Source organism: Sinocyclocheilus anshuiensis, unplaced genomic scaffold (assembly GCF_001515605.1).
Source record: "Sinocyclocheilus anshuiensis isolate Anshui unplaced genomic scaffold, SAMN03320099.WGS_v1.1 scaffold227, whole genome shotgun sequence".
In the NCBI taxonomy this organism is placed as follows: domain Eukaryota; kingdom Metazoa; phylum Chordata; class Actinopteri; order Cypriniformes; family Cyprinidae; genus Sinocyclocheilus; species Sinocyclocheilus anshuiensis.
In genome coordinates, this window is record NW_015549590.1 from 8,975 (window position 1) to 20,755 (window position 11,781).

An 11,781-nucleotide genomic window follows, 5' to 3' on the forward strand; every position below is an offset into this window, starting at 1 on the left:
AAAAAAAAAAAAAAAAAAAAAAAAAAAAAAAAAAAATTAATTAAAACGGTGTACACTGGATAAATAAATTATACAAGAACATAAAAATATATATTTATTTTTATTGTAGTTAATTAATGATGATTTCATTTAACAAGCATCATCTGAACACTAGGCTATATACATTATACAATGCTTATATATATATATATATATATATATATATATATATATACACACAGTATAGCCTATATATATAGTTATCGTAGTTAACCATTACTCATTCATTTTGGCAGAAACCTTCCTTGATTTGTTTTTTTCTCAAAATGTAACACTTTGCTTAATGTAAGTGCCCTTTATTTTATTTTATTTTATTTTATTTTTCTGATTCGTTCAGTGACTCTTTCTGCAGATTTGGCTACATCTTTACGCCGGTAGGTGGCGACAAGTCACTGGCGTATTTATTTACTCAACAGATTCGTTCAAGGACTCATAACAGTGAATCATTTAGTGAAGGGGCGTATTCGTTAACTGGATCCAACCAATGAGCTGTTTCTTTGACAGCCCGCGGTCGAATGTTATTTGCTCGTGCTATGGTTACTTTGAATTCGGAGTGAATCAGTGTTTTTGAACAAATAATTTAAGTGAAAGAATCGTTCGTTTACTTCAATTTAGCATAATATACTAGCACAGTACTCATGTTTGACAGAAATAGTATCATGCTATATAAGCTATTCCAAATTTAAGAGTATGGAAGCGAACGAATGATTCGTCTACTTAAAAGAGTTGATCAAAAACACGCATTCGTTCTCGCGCAGTTTTGCATCCGGGACTTTTCGAGGTTTGCACCTGCTTTTAGGTGAGCTGTTAGCAAAGTGGTATCAATTTTTTGGATTATATCTCAACATTTAAAACCAGTTTACTGAATTCAGAATGGTCCGTTAAATCTAATTGAAGGATATTCATCACCAACCTTTAAACAAATCGTTTCGCTGCCTGTCTTTTTGTAAATATGTAACGCTAACTACATGTATGTGTTTACTTGGCTGTCTCACGAAGTTAGCCAAATCTGGAAAAATGTCACATTTAGGTCTGATTTCGTCTGCAAAATTGATTATTATCATTCAGAAATGCGTACTAGTTTTATTTAGGTGTAGCACTGACGTTGTGTTTATGTTGGCGTTTGTCTGGAGTAATGTTAAGCCTAATTATTCCAACTGTAAATATTTGTGATGTATCGTTTTAGAGTTTTTTTTCATTATATATATATATAAATTGACTTAGTTTTTATTTTTATTATTGTTTTTTTTTTAAATCATATTAGTAAAAGTTTTAGTAATGTTGTTGCTTATTTTTGTGATTTTTTTTTATTAGTTTCTTTCTTAAATATGTCTATACACGTTATATTTTTTACTTCAGTTGTAATTTATTTAGTACGTCTAGTTAAAGTGCCTTTGTCTTTTTAATATTTTAATTAATTTGAAATATATTTTTTCCTTTCCCTTCATGGTTTTGGTATTCGCTAACTTGTTAACAAGGGTAGGAATAAGGGTATAAGTCTATGGTTTGTATGTGGTTTCGGTAAAAAATGAAAACATTTTCTTCCTTCCCTGTTTCTGCAGGTGTATCCTACTGGTTACTATTGGGTTAGGTGTGCAACAGTAGCCTACCATTGTGCTCACTACAAATAAAACATAAGGCTCTTGAATCCTTCTGACACCTGTTACCAGTCTCATTAGGAGGCAGAGGCCGTGGTTCGATTTATTTCTCAGTCATTCAAATAGATACGTGGAGGAATCGATTTGACCAGTGTAGGAACTGAGACTCAATAATGCTAATAAAGCGAAAGTATTGACATGGGTGCACCGAGCCAAGACAGCACATGCCTGAAACATCACACCAGATTGTTCTGCATGGATCAGTCAGAGAAACTCAAAAGTAAGTGAACTTACATTTTTTATACGGTCAAGTAGTTTTCCCCATGTCAACACAATTGTGATGTATTATATAAAAAAGATGACACTGTGCGTTGCATAGCAAAAAAAAAAAAACTGTATGTAATACACAGTGGAAGTCAGTTAGTAATATATTTCATCCATTTGAAGGTTTTGAGTGTTTATCCTACAAATATGTGAATTAAATTAAATACAGTTATCAGGTTGTCAAGAGTATGTTCCAGTAGGTTATTTATTTTTCTAACAAGGTAATTGGATTGTCCTTAAAGCTGAAGTATTTAATTTCTGTGCTCTATCAGCATCAAATGTAATAGCAATAATCATAACAATTGTTTCCAAACAAGCTTTCCAAACAAGGATGGCTTGCTTACTTACGGAAGTCAGAATATGGCATAAATAAATATCTCAGTTGTGTGTAAAAATGGCACTAAAACATGATGGAAATATTATTCTTTGAGGTGTTATAGAATGAAATATTTGCGTTCCTTTGGATTTGTTGGCAATAAGGTCTGAGATTCTGCCTAATTGCCAGATTTATATCAGAACATTCAGCGTTTTATTAACTATTGGCTTGAGGCTTTTCTGCACGGTTTCATGTGTTTGGCTGTCTAGCTGGGGCCATTAGCTGGTGATCATTTGTTTGGGTCCGTGTAGTGTAGCAGAAGCTCAAGCTCACTTCAGTCAAATGCTAATGCAGTAAGGAGTCTTTGATGTGTTGATGAGGGCCGATCCTTGTGTGAAATAAGATTCAGATTTTTTGCAAAGGCACATGGTGTTGTCCTTCCGTTCGAAACCCCTCCACAGGAGGCCAAATAGAATGCTGAACCAAATCCCATTGTAGGCATAGTGCAAGACAGAATTATATCCCTTCAAGCTTCACACCCTCTTTGTTCAATGTCTATGTTTTAAATTGTCAAGGGAGAGATTCAGTCTGCGCTACCTGTGGGGCTCCTGAGTCCTGCTGTTTTGTAATTTCTCAAATTAAATCCTTTTGCAACTCATCTTGCGCCTCACTGAGGGAATGTCAAGGGTAAAAGGAGTGCTGGAATGTCTTTTGCTTTTAATGTCATTCGCTTTTTTATGTTAATTATTTTAACAGGCTTAATCTGTCTCCCTCTCATCAGCAGTGACCACATGCCTCAAATACATTACTAGTCCATGGCAAATTGCGACACCTAGCCAAATCGAGCCCCTGGTGTTAATCATATATGTAACATCAAAAAATGGTTTCACTCATTAAGGAGGACTATTTATCATGAGCTGAGAGGACGATCAAAGTCAGGATGTCTTTTCTTTGGATAACTCAACTTTGGGTAACCCTACAGAGTTCCAAAATTGTTCAATATAGAAAAATAAGTGATATATATTAAAATAAATATTTACAAATATTTGGATTAATTTATTAATTTGTCAGTAGGATAGTGACTGGAATGCTGGAAGCACTTAAAAACTATTTATTTGCCATTTTTGCCTTTATTGATAGGAATGCCAAAGGTGTTTGCTTTTTTTGGCACTTTGCCTTTATTAATAGGGTAGTGATATGGATGTCGGAAACACTTTAAGACTATTTATTCATTTATTCATTTAACAAGTCTGCCTTGATTGATAGGATAGTGATAGGAATTCTGGAAGCACTTAAAAACGGTTTATGAACTATTTATTTACCATCTATTTTGCACTTGTTTTTTATTAATATATTCATTTTTTATACATTTTTATTAAAATGTATAAAAAAATATTAATAGAATAGTAATAGGAATGCAGAAAGCACTTACAGAAATGATTAATAATTATTATTATTTTAAAATATTATTAATTTTTGTATTTATTGATATGATAGTGATAGGAATGACAGAAGCACTTAAATGATTTTATTTTATTAACATTAATACATTTTAAATTAAAATTATTTAATTTTTTGGGGCATTTTTGCACACTTAAAAACAAAACAAAGCTAAATAAATACAATTTTACCTTGTATAGTTTTTATTTTTCAAAGGCTAATACATGAGGCAATGCTAAGAATCTTGTTCCGTGTTAGTTTCTTTTAGCTAGCTTTTCACCAAGAAAATAAATTAATGGCAAAATATCATCGTACAGTTTGATTGGCCTTTAGATGCTCATCCACATCAATCGATAAGTGAAATGCTTCTGTCTTCCTTTTAAGTTAAAGATAAACTCATGCATTTTAACTGTGCACGATTATATAATTGGTAGCATTTTATTATTTGCATTTGTTTATCCGTGACCCTTTCAGAAGAGTGCACAGTGTCACCAGTTGAGGAGCTCTGCTCTGATCCACTGTCCCTTAGAGGCTTGCGTTAGCAGGTGGATGGGTGACTGAGGCGTGTGGCAGGTGTGCTCTGCCTCTCGTCTATCATGGCCAGGTAATGATCTCAAGCACTGCTCTTGATGGCGAAGAGGCTTTGACATTAAAATCAACACCAGCCAACGTGCCTGGAACTGGATGCAATGCATAGCGATTTATTTCCTCTGATCCCCTGTGAAATTTTAAAAGGTATTTACTCCTCTTTGAATATAGATATTAGAGTGGGTGGCAGTACAGTTTGAATATTCATGGTATTCTAATTGATTGCTGTATTTGATGTATGGTTAATTTATGAGAGGCCAATTGAGTTGGCTCATGTTAATGGGGTCTATTTGGGTAGATTCTGTTATTTTGAAATGAGTGAATATGATTTTGCAGTGTGTATGGAGCATAAAAGCACAGTGTAAGGATCTTTTAAAAGATTATTAGTTCTTTAAGAGGTTTTCATTTGTAATGTTTTCATGTGGTTATCGCCATATTTGTCTAAAATGTTTTTTTTTTTTTTAAATGAAGATTATCGCATGAATATTTTATTTATTTATTTAATGTCTTTTTGGGAGGGTTTTCAAGTGAAAAAGCTTTTAATAGCTGGTGGTTCTTTGATTCATTGCCTTTGTTAGAAATATTGCTGATACCTTGTCGCTCCCATCCCATAGCTGTCCACCCCTTGTCCTGACCCCTGTTAAATAAAGCCTTCTACACACTGCATGATTTTAGCAATCCTATAAGATCATTGCAGATCACACTGTGCGACATGGATCTAATAAACTTGGGTACGACATGCATGTAGACTGTACGATGATGACACCTATTGACTCGTACGCTACGACGCATGTTTCTATAGAAGACTAAAACGTATGCGCTATGGTAAACAAAAACAGCATGATGAATCACACTTTGTCAGTTGTAGTTTTTATGTGTGCTGAAAAAAAGTGGTAGTGGCGAAAGAGGAAGGAATAAGAGCTTGAGGTAAGCAGTTGTTTTAGCGCCATGTCGCGTTGATTTCATGTCACATTTTTATTGGCTGGTCAGTATGTGTGTGCTGAATTTCTGACACTGTCAGGAAATTATTGTAAGCTATCTTTGGTTGCAAAACCATGACAATGGCCGTCTTTGAACCTCTCTCATTGTACGACACAAGGACCACCGATTAGGAGCCTCTGCGATCACAGAAATAGTCACGATTGTTTCACGATGCAGAGTGTGTTTCCCTTTGCCCCTGCACAGAGCTGTTTGAGAAGTGTCTTATTTCTTTTTCACTCAGGCTCTATTGAAATCTAAATTATTGTGAGTGGTAGCTAAAATATTTAGTCAATAGGATTTGTCTTAACCACTTGCTTTACTGTCACTGAAAACTTCAGATTTATGAATGCACAATGTGTAATGTTAGTTTAATTAAGTCTTTGCCCAGTGTTTTGGACCTCAGGACTAATTATGACAAGGTGTCAGGCAGGCCCTGATCAAAGGGATTAGTCTTTCCTGTCTGTAGATGATTTCAAAGGCCTTAGACCCAGGGCAGTGAACACCATAACTCCTGATCTCAGCACTTGCCAGGTTTGTAGATCATAAAGTGTATTTTAAAGCGTGCATATGGCAGGTTTCAGTTCTCTCGTGTTCTTATTAATCAGATCACATAATTATGCACACAGCAAGGCCACAAGGAAGTACAGTGATTGGAATGGAGACTTTAGGAAAGGAAAGTAATGGATGTGATGTGTGGCCAATTATGGTGTCCCATACTTGGAATTTGTGCTCTGCATTTCACCCATCCAAGTGCACACACACAGCAGTTAGTAGTGAACAAACACATACACGCACACACTGTAAACACACACCTGCAGCAGTGGGCAGCCATTTTTTTATTTTCATCCAAAAATGAAAACAGTTGGTGAAAATGTACTTACCATCAGGTCAGAATGAGTCCAAACAGCTGATTGAAAAAAATCACAATAATCCACAAGTAATTCAAACCACTCCAGTCCATCAAATAACGTCCTCTGAAGCGAAAAAGCTGCAAGTTGGTAAATCTGTCAAGACATTTCTGTGCGTGTCAAACTTGTTGCTTCCAACTAAAATATGAGTCCTCTATCCATAATAATGCTTTCTCCAGTGAAAAAGTAATCTTCTCTGAATCAGGAGAGAAATATGCACAGATCAAGCACCATTTACAGGCTAAAACAGTTCTAAACAAATGTCTTTAGGCTTTGATGCGAGAAGACAACAGGAGGTGGAGGCATTCAGACACTTCATTATTCCTATTTTCTACATTTTTAGAATATGTATGTTTTGTAAAGCAATTTGGGATCAGTTTATATGTGCACAAATAGTTCTCAAAAGATTTTTTTGATAAAGAGAAATGTTTCAGTCAACTTTTTGCAGCAAATGTGTAGCCTATGTGTCCAACAGGACATGGATGCCTTGATGGACAACATTAAAAAAGGACATGGATGTCTTGATGGACAACATTAAAAAAAGTCATGTTTTTATCACAAGTGAGAAGGCTTCTGTCAATCTTTAAAGCAATTCCTTTCATTTTAAAAATATCTAATATCCTCTGATTTAATTTTTGTGTGCAAATGCACAAAATCCCTCTTAACATTAAATAAATAAGGTAACCAGTGGCCCCTATATGCAGCCATTTCCTTGAAAAGTGCTCTCTGATTTATTAGAAGATCCTGTACAATAGGAGCTTTAATGCGTTTTATTAATATGTTTTATTTTATGAAATTGGATGAAAGGGGTCATGGTAGTCATTAAGCAGATTAATGGTGTATGTTGGGTAAAGAAGATGCAATAAAGCTAAAAGTTAATGCTGTCATGGCTGCAGAAAGAGGCTGATGGCAAGGCAAGCTGCAAAGCAACTAATAGACATAATTCAGTAAGGTAATGTCTGATAACCTCAGACAAGATGGATATTGCTTGGCAATATTATAGAGTGTGTCGAAGGGTGCAGGCACATTTATGCACATTATTTATACCCAGTAATGAACACCATAATGAAAAGTGGACATAACTATAAATATGAAGCAAGAGTAGATCTTGCCTGATAATCATCGGTGCAATTAATGTGTCTCACCAAATTGTCTTATCCCAGGAGTTTGCTTTTTCCCCACAGCGTAAATATCAAGCGAAAACTTTAAAATGTATAAAAGTTTTAATCGTATATGTGGGTCTTTGTGGAAAACGGTCGCCGGAGGCAGGATGCAGCCTTTTTATTGCACTCTGTGAGATTGTCTGAAGTACTTTATGCACCGCTAATGAGCGAGGCATGTTGAAAGGTCTTATTTTCAATAGCTACTCGGTCTGTTACAATTGTATTTCTTTTAATGATGATGCCTGGTCCATACACGCAGTCAAAATTACCTTCATATACAGTATATAGTGTTTAATCAGCAATTTTGTGAATGGTTCCACTATTAGGCTGTGTGATGACAAATCTTAAACTGATTAGTTTTAAAATAATGCTGCAGTGATGTACAGTGGGTACGGAAAGTATTCAGACCCCCTTAAATTTTTCACTCTTTCTTATATTGCAGCCATTTGCTAATTTAAGGGGGTCTGAATACTTTCCGTACCCACTGTATTATAGCTTCAATGTGAAAACACTAAATGTCAGACATAAAGATCTGTAGCAATATTATTATTGCCCTACATCTCTCTGTAAGGCTGTAATATGGTGTGTTGTGCAATGCGCATTCAGGTGTGAGAGATCTCAGAATGCTATTGTACGGTTGACTGCCACGTGGTGTTTTATTTGGCCATGCAGCTTGAGCTTTTGAAACATGAAGTTTTATTTAAGGATGTATGCGTGTGTGAGAGAGCTCTGTGGTGGGCCCTGCAGCCTCTCAATGAGAGATTTGTCATTACTGGGGATCATGTCAGTCTGAGGTGCTGGATCAGAGCCGGATCATGCCTATGTACCTAGCATTCTCAATTGTGGATGTCTGTTTGCACAGGCTTGTTTTGTCTTTGTCCTCTCTTTGTGTGTGCTTCTCTAAAGAGCTAGATGGGCTTTAACAGCAGATAACTCAAACAGGGTTTACACTGTATACAAAAGGCATCTTGGTCTTCATAAAGGGGGTAATTTCAAGCATTAGGAGCCAAAGGGACAGAAATTTTATGAAAAGTGAATTGCATGTCCTGTCTGATATTTATTTTACTTATTTGAAGAGTTTATTTGCAAAAACCGATTACTCCGTTTTTTTTAATTTTCAAAAATCATGTTTTTTTTATTATGTTATCGTGTTTTTATTGTTAGTTAGCTCTATTTTTTAGTTGTTTTTTAAACCTAATCAAAATAACCCAACTGCAGTTTGATTGAGATTAATTGAAATGCACAATGAAAAAACATGATTTTTGAAAATTATCTGAGTTATCTGTTTTTGCAAATGAACTCTTCATTTATTTTTTTGATCTAAAGAGTTTTGCCTGTTTTGTTTTGGATAATAAAGGCAAAGCAGTCAATAAATGCCCAGCATGGAGTATTGTTTTTTTTTTTAAATTTAAGATTTATTTTTGGCCTTTTTAAATTAAAGAGGGGGAACGGGATCGAGAAAGGTCTGAGACGGGACATGAACTTGGGACGCCCAAAGCGCAACAGTATTTAAGTAGTTCCTATTTTATGATATCTAAAATGTGTGTGTGAATTTTTTTAAAAACCTTTTTATCTGAAGATTTATGCCTAAATTCTAAATTATTTGTGCAGATACATATAAATTAGTCTATTTTATTTTATTTCGTTTATTAAATGGACTGGATAATGGAGGCAAAACAGTCAACAAGTGTCCAGCATACATGAATGGCTTTTTAAATGATATTTAGGTAGTGTAAATGGTATTTAGGTAGTAGAAAATGTAATTGTTTGATGACTTCACTATCATTCAAAAATGTAATTAATGACAAGTTGGTTATGTCCAAACTTTTGAAGGCGAGAATACATTGACCTTCCAGTCTGTTCTTTGCTTCTGGTCACGTGGGGTCAGACATTTATTAGTCCGGAGGTTATAACTCCATCAGGAGAGATCTTGGGAGATATCAATCAGACCGTGGCATTTTTAGTGTCAAAACCTCTATAAGAAGAAGACAGCAATTTAGACAGGTCTGCAGATAATATAGAACCATGGCCTTGACATAAAATGATTTTATTTGAAAAACCATCAACATTGTCAATGTCTGGGCTATGAAAGCAATAGAGCAAATGAAACAAACTTGTCACTGGTAATAGAATTTCCTTTTACTGCAGCCAAAATGACTTTGGTGGTCGGGGATGGCGAGCGCTGAATCGATTTGCTATCCCTGATCCTCCTCTACCCCCGAGTTTAGGTGCGAGTCACCAGGCGCACTGCTTTCGTGCCGCTCCCTGTCATTTCTGTGCGTGTCACAGGCTGGTATATGCGAATATGAATTCCCCATGTCCCGCTTTATGCCTCTGAACGGCCATAAACACAGTCTAGCAGCCCACTGTCTGATTCATTATCTATGAGAAAAGAGCAGGACCGACTGTCTCACTGCTCCCAGAGTCAATCTCAGCTCCAAACCACCGCTTTCACCTGACCCTTCGGGAAAAGGCCCAATCACCGCTTACACTCCGACAGCATTCTCCGGCAGGAGAGATGCTGAGAATGGCATATGATGGTGCAATTTTAAATTGGTAATAGTACACCTTCCTATTATTTTCACAGTGGTAGAAGTAAAATGAATGTCTAGAATATCACCACAAATGAATGACGAACTTAAAAAATACCAATAAGATTCTTGTGTTGTGCTGGTTAATGATGCGCTATTCAGGCTTCTCATTACTTAAAGGGATAAAAATTAAAACTGTCATTTACTCACCCTCAAGTTCTAAACATGTATGAGTTGGTTTCTTCTATTGAACACAAAGAAAGATATTTTGAAGAATGTTAGTAACCTAACAGTTGTTGGTCCCCATTGACTTCCATAATGTAGAAAAAATACCTCGGAAGTCTGGCTACGAGCAACTGTCGAGTAAGCTGAGTAAATTATAATTTGGGTGAACTATCCCTTTAAGGCCTGGTATTGCATCTAATGAGCAGTTTTAGAAAGAAAATACATTAAGATTAGCTTTATTATCCCTGAAAATATCAATAAGCACATATTAAATATACAGTTTATGTGATAAAGAAAAGAAGATCCATAATGATCTTTTAAAAGCCTTTTGGATGAAGCCAAAAGATGATCACCCCAACGTATCATTAAACAATTATGTCTAATTGAATGGCTTAACCTCATCGGCACATCCTCCTTTTCATTTAATATTTAAACACTATCATCACTTGAGAGGCAAAGCAACCAAGCTTTGATCTGGAGTGGTGATGACACACGGTCAGTGTTTTCAGCAGTAGGTGGCAGTATGACACTGCAGCAGGAGCTGGTTCCCATGCGCTGGCTTAAACAGAGCTCTGATGTATTTGTTTATATGTTGAATGGACTTTAGTGCATTGGCTGCAGTCTGGCCAGCCTTGCAAACAGTCCCACACAAATAGAAATATGGACCTGTGGCGACTAATCCAATGAGAGATAGCGAGAAGATCAATATTTATACTGCTGAATTGGTCTCTGAATTGAGATTGGGATTTCTCTTTCAATATGCGACGCGGCGCCCGTGTACATGGCTTTAGAGAACCATTTCGGTGCTGTCTTTTTTGGGGCCAGTAACAACTGGCTGGTTGCATTTTGCTGCACTGTTGCTGGTGTACATGATGATATGGATGCTGCTGATTAGATCGGACAGTAGGGCTGGGCGATATAGCTAAAAAAATTATCAACAAAATAATGTTTCATATCGTTCGGTATCGATAATTATTGACATTTTTTATAATCTTTTTTTAAAACAAAAAGCAATAGAAAAAATTGTTTAAATTTAACCACTGTATTTATAATCAACACAATTTATTGAGACAAACAACAAATGTTTTTTGTTTTAACAACCAAACACAATAAAAATTAAACAAATATCTCATTTCTAATATTTTATATGCAGATTAAAGTCTTTATTGTATAGGTCTAATTGTCTCCCGAGGCCACAGGAGGGCGCAATGAGCAAAATAATGCAGCGCATTTAGCAAGTAACTATAAAAACATGCATTACGTCTAAATTAACTCATAAAAATCAAATATAATTTCATAAATTGCATAAACAATTATGAACAAAACAGCATCATGTATTTATGCATTGCTTAATCCAAAGAGCCGAAGCGCCATTCACACAGACTGCATTTAAAAACATATGAGACGCAGTGAAAAGGAATAAACCTCCACAAATTCATGACGTGTTTTCTAAAAGTTTAAACTGTTTTAACTTTGCATGGCTTTCTATTCATCTCTTCTGTGAGACGCGAGTGCAGCAGTCATATTTGTCCGTCTAAAAAAATGCACTGAATATGCATTCTGTGTGAATGGCTTGGTTTCGTTTTTAACCCATTCAAGATCTTCTCCGCATTGAGCTTCTATATTTCTCTAATATTTTGAATGAATAACGCAGCAACTGCGCGTCTC

The 11,781-nt window shown here is 35.6% G+C and overlaps 1 protein-coding gene across 1 annotated transcript in view; it reads left to right on the forward strand.

Moving 5' to 3' along the window:
• The first annotated feature begins 632 nt into the window (after nt 1-632).
• The window catches only part of LOC107658040 (teneurin-2-like), a 645,835-nt gene continuing 634,686 nt past the window's right edge, over nt 633-11,781 (forward strand). Inside the window, exons 1-2 of the mRNA XM_016446429.1 lie at nt 633-838; nt 1,602-1,917. The gene's annotated coding sequence lies outside the window, so the exon portion shown is untranslated. The remainder of the gene's footprint in view (nt 839-1,601; nt 1,918-11,781) is intronic.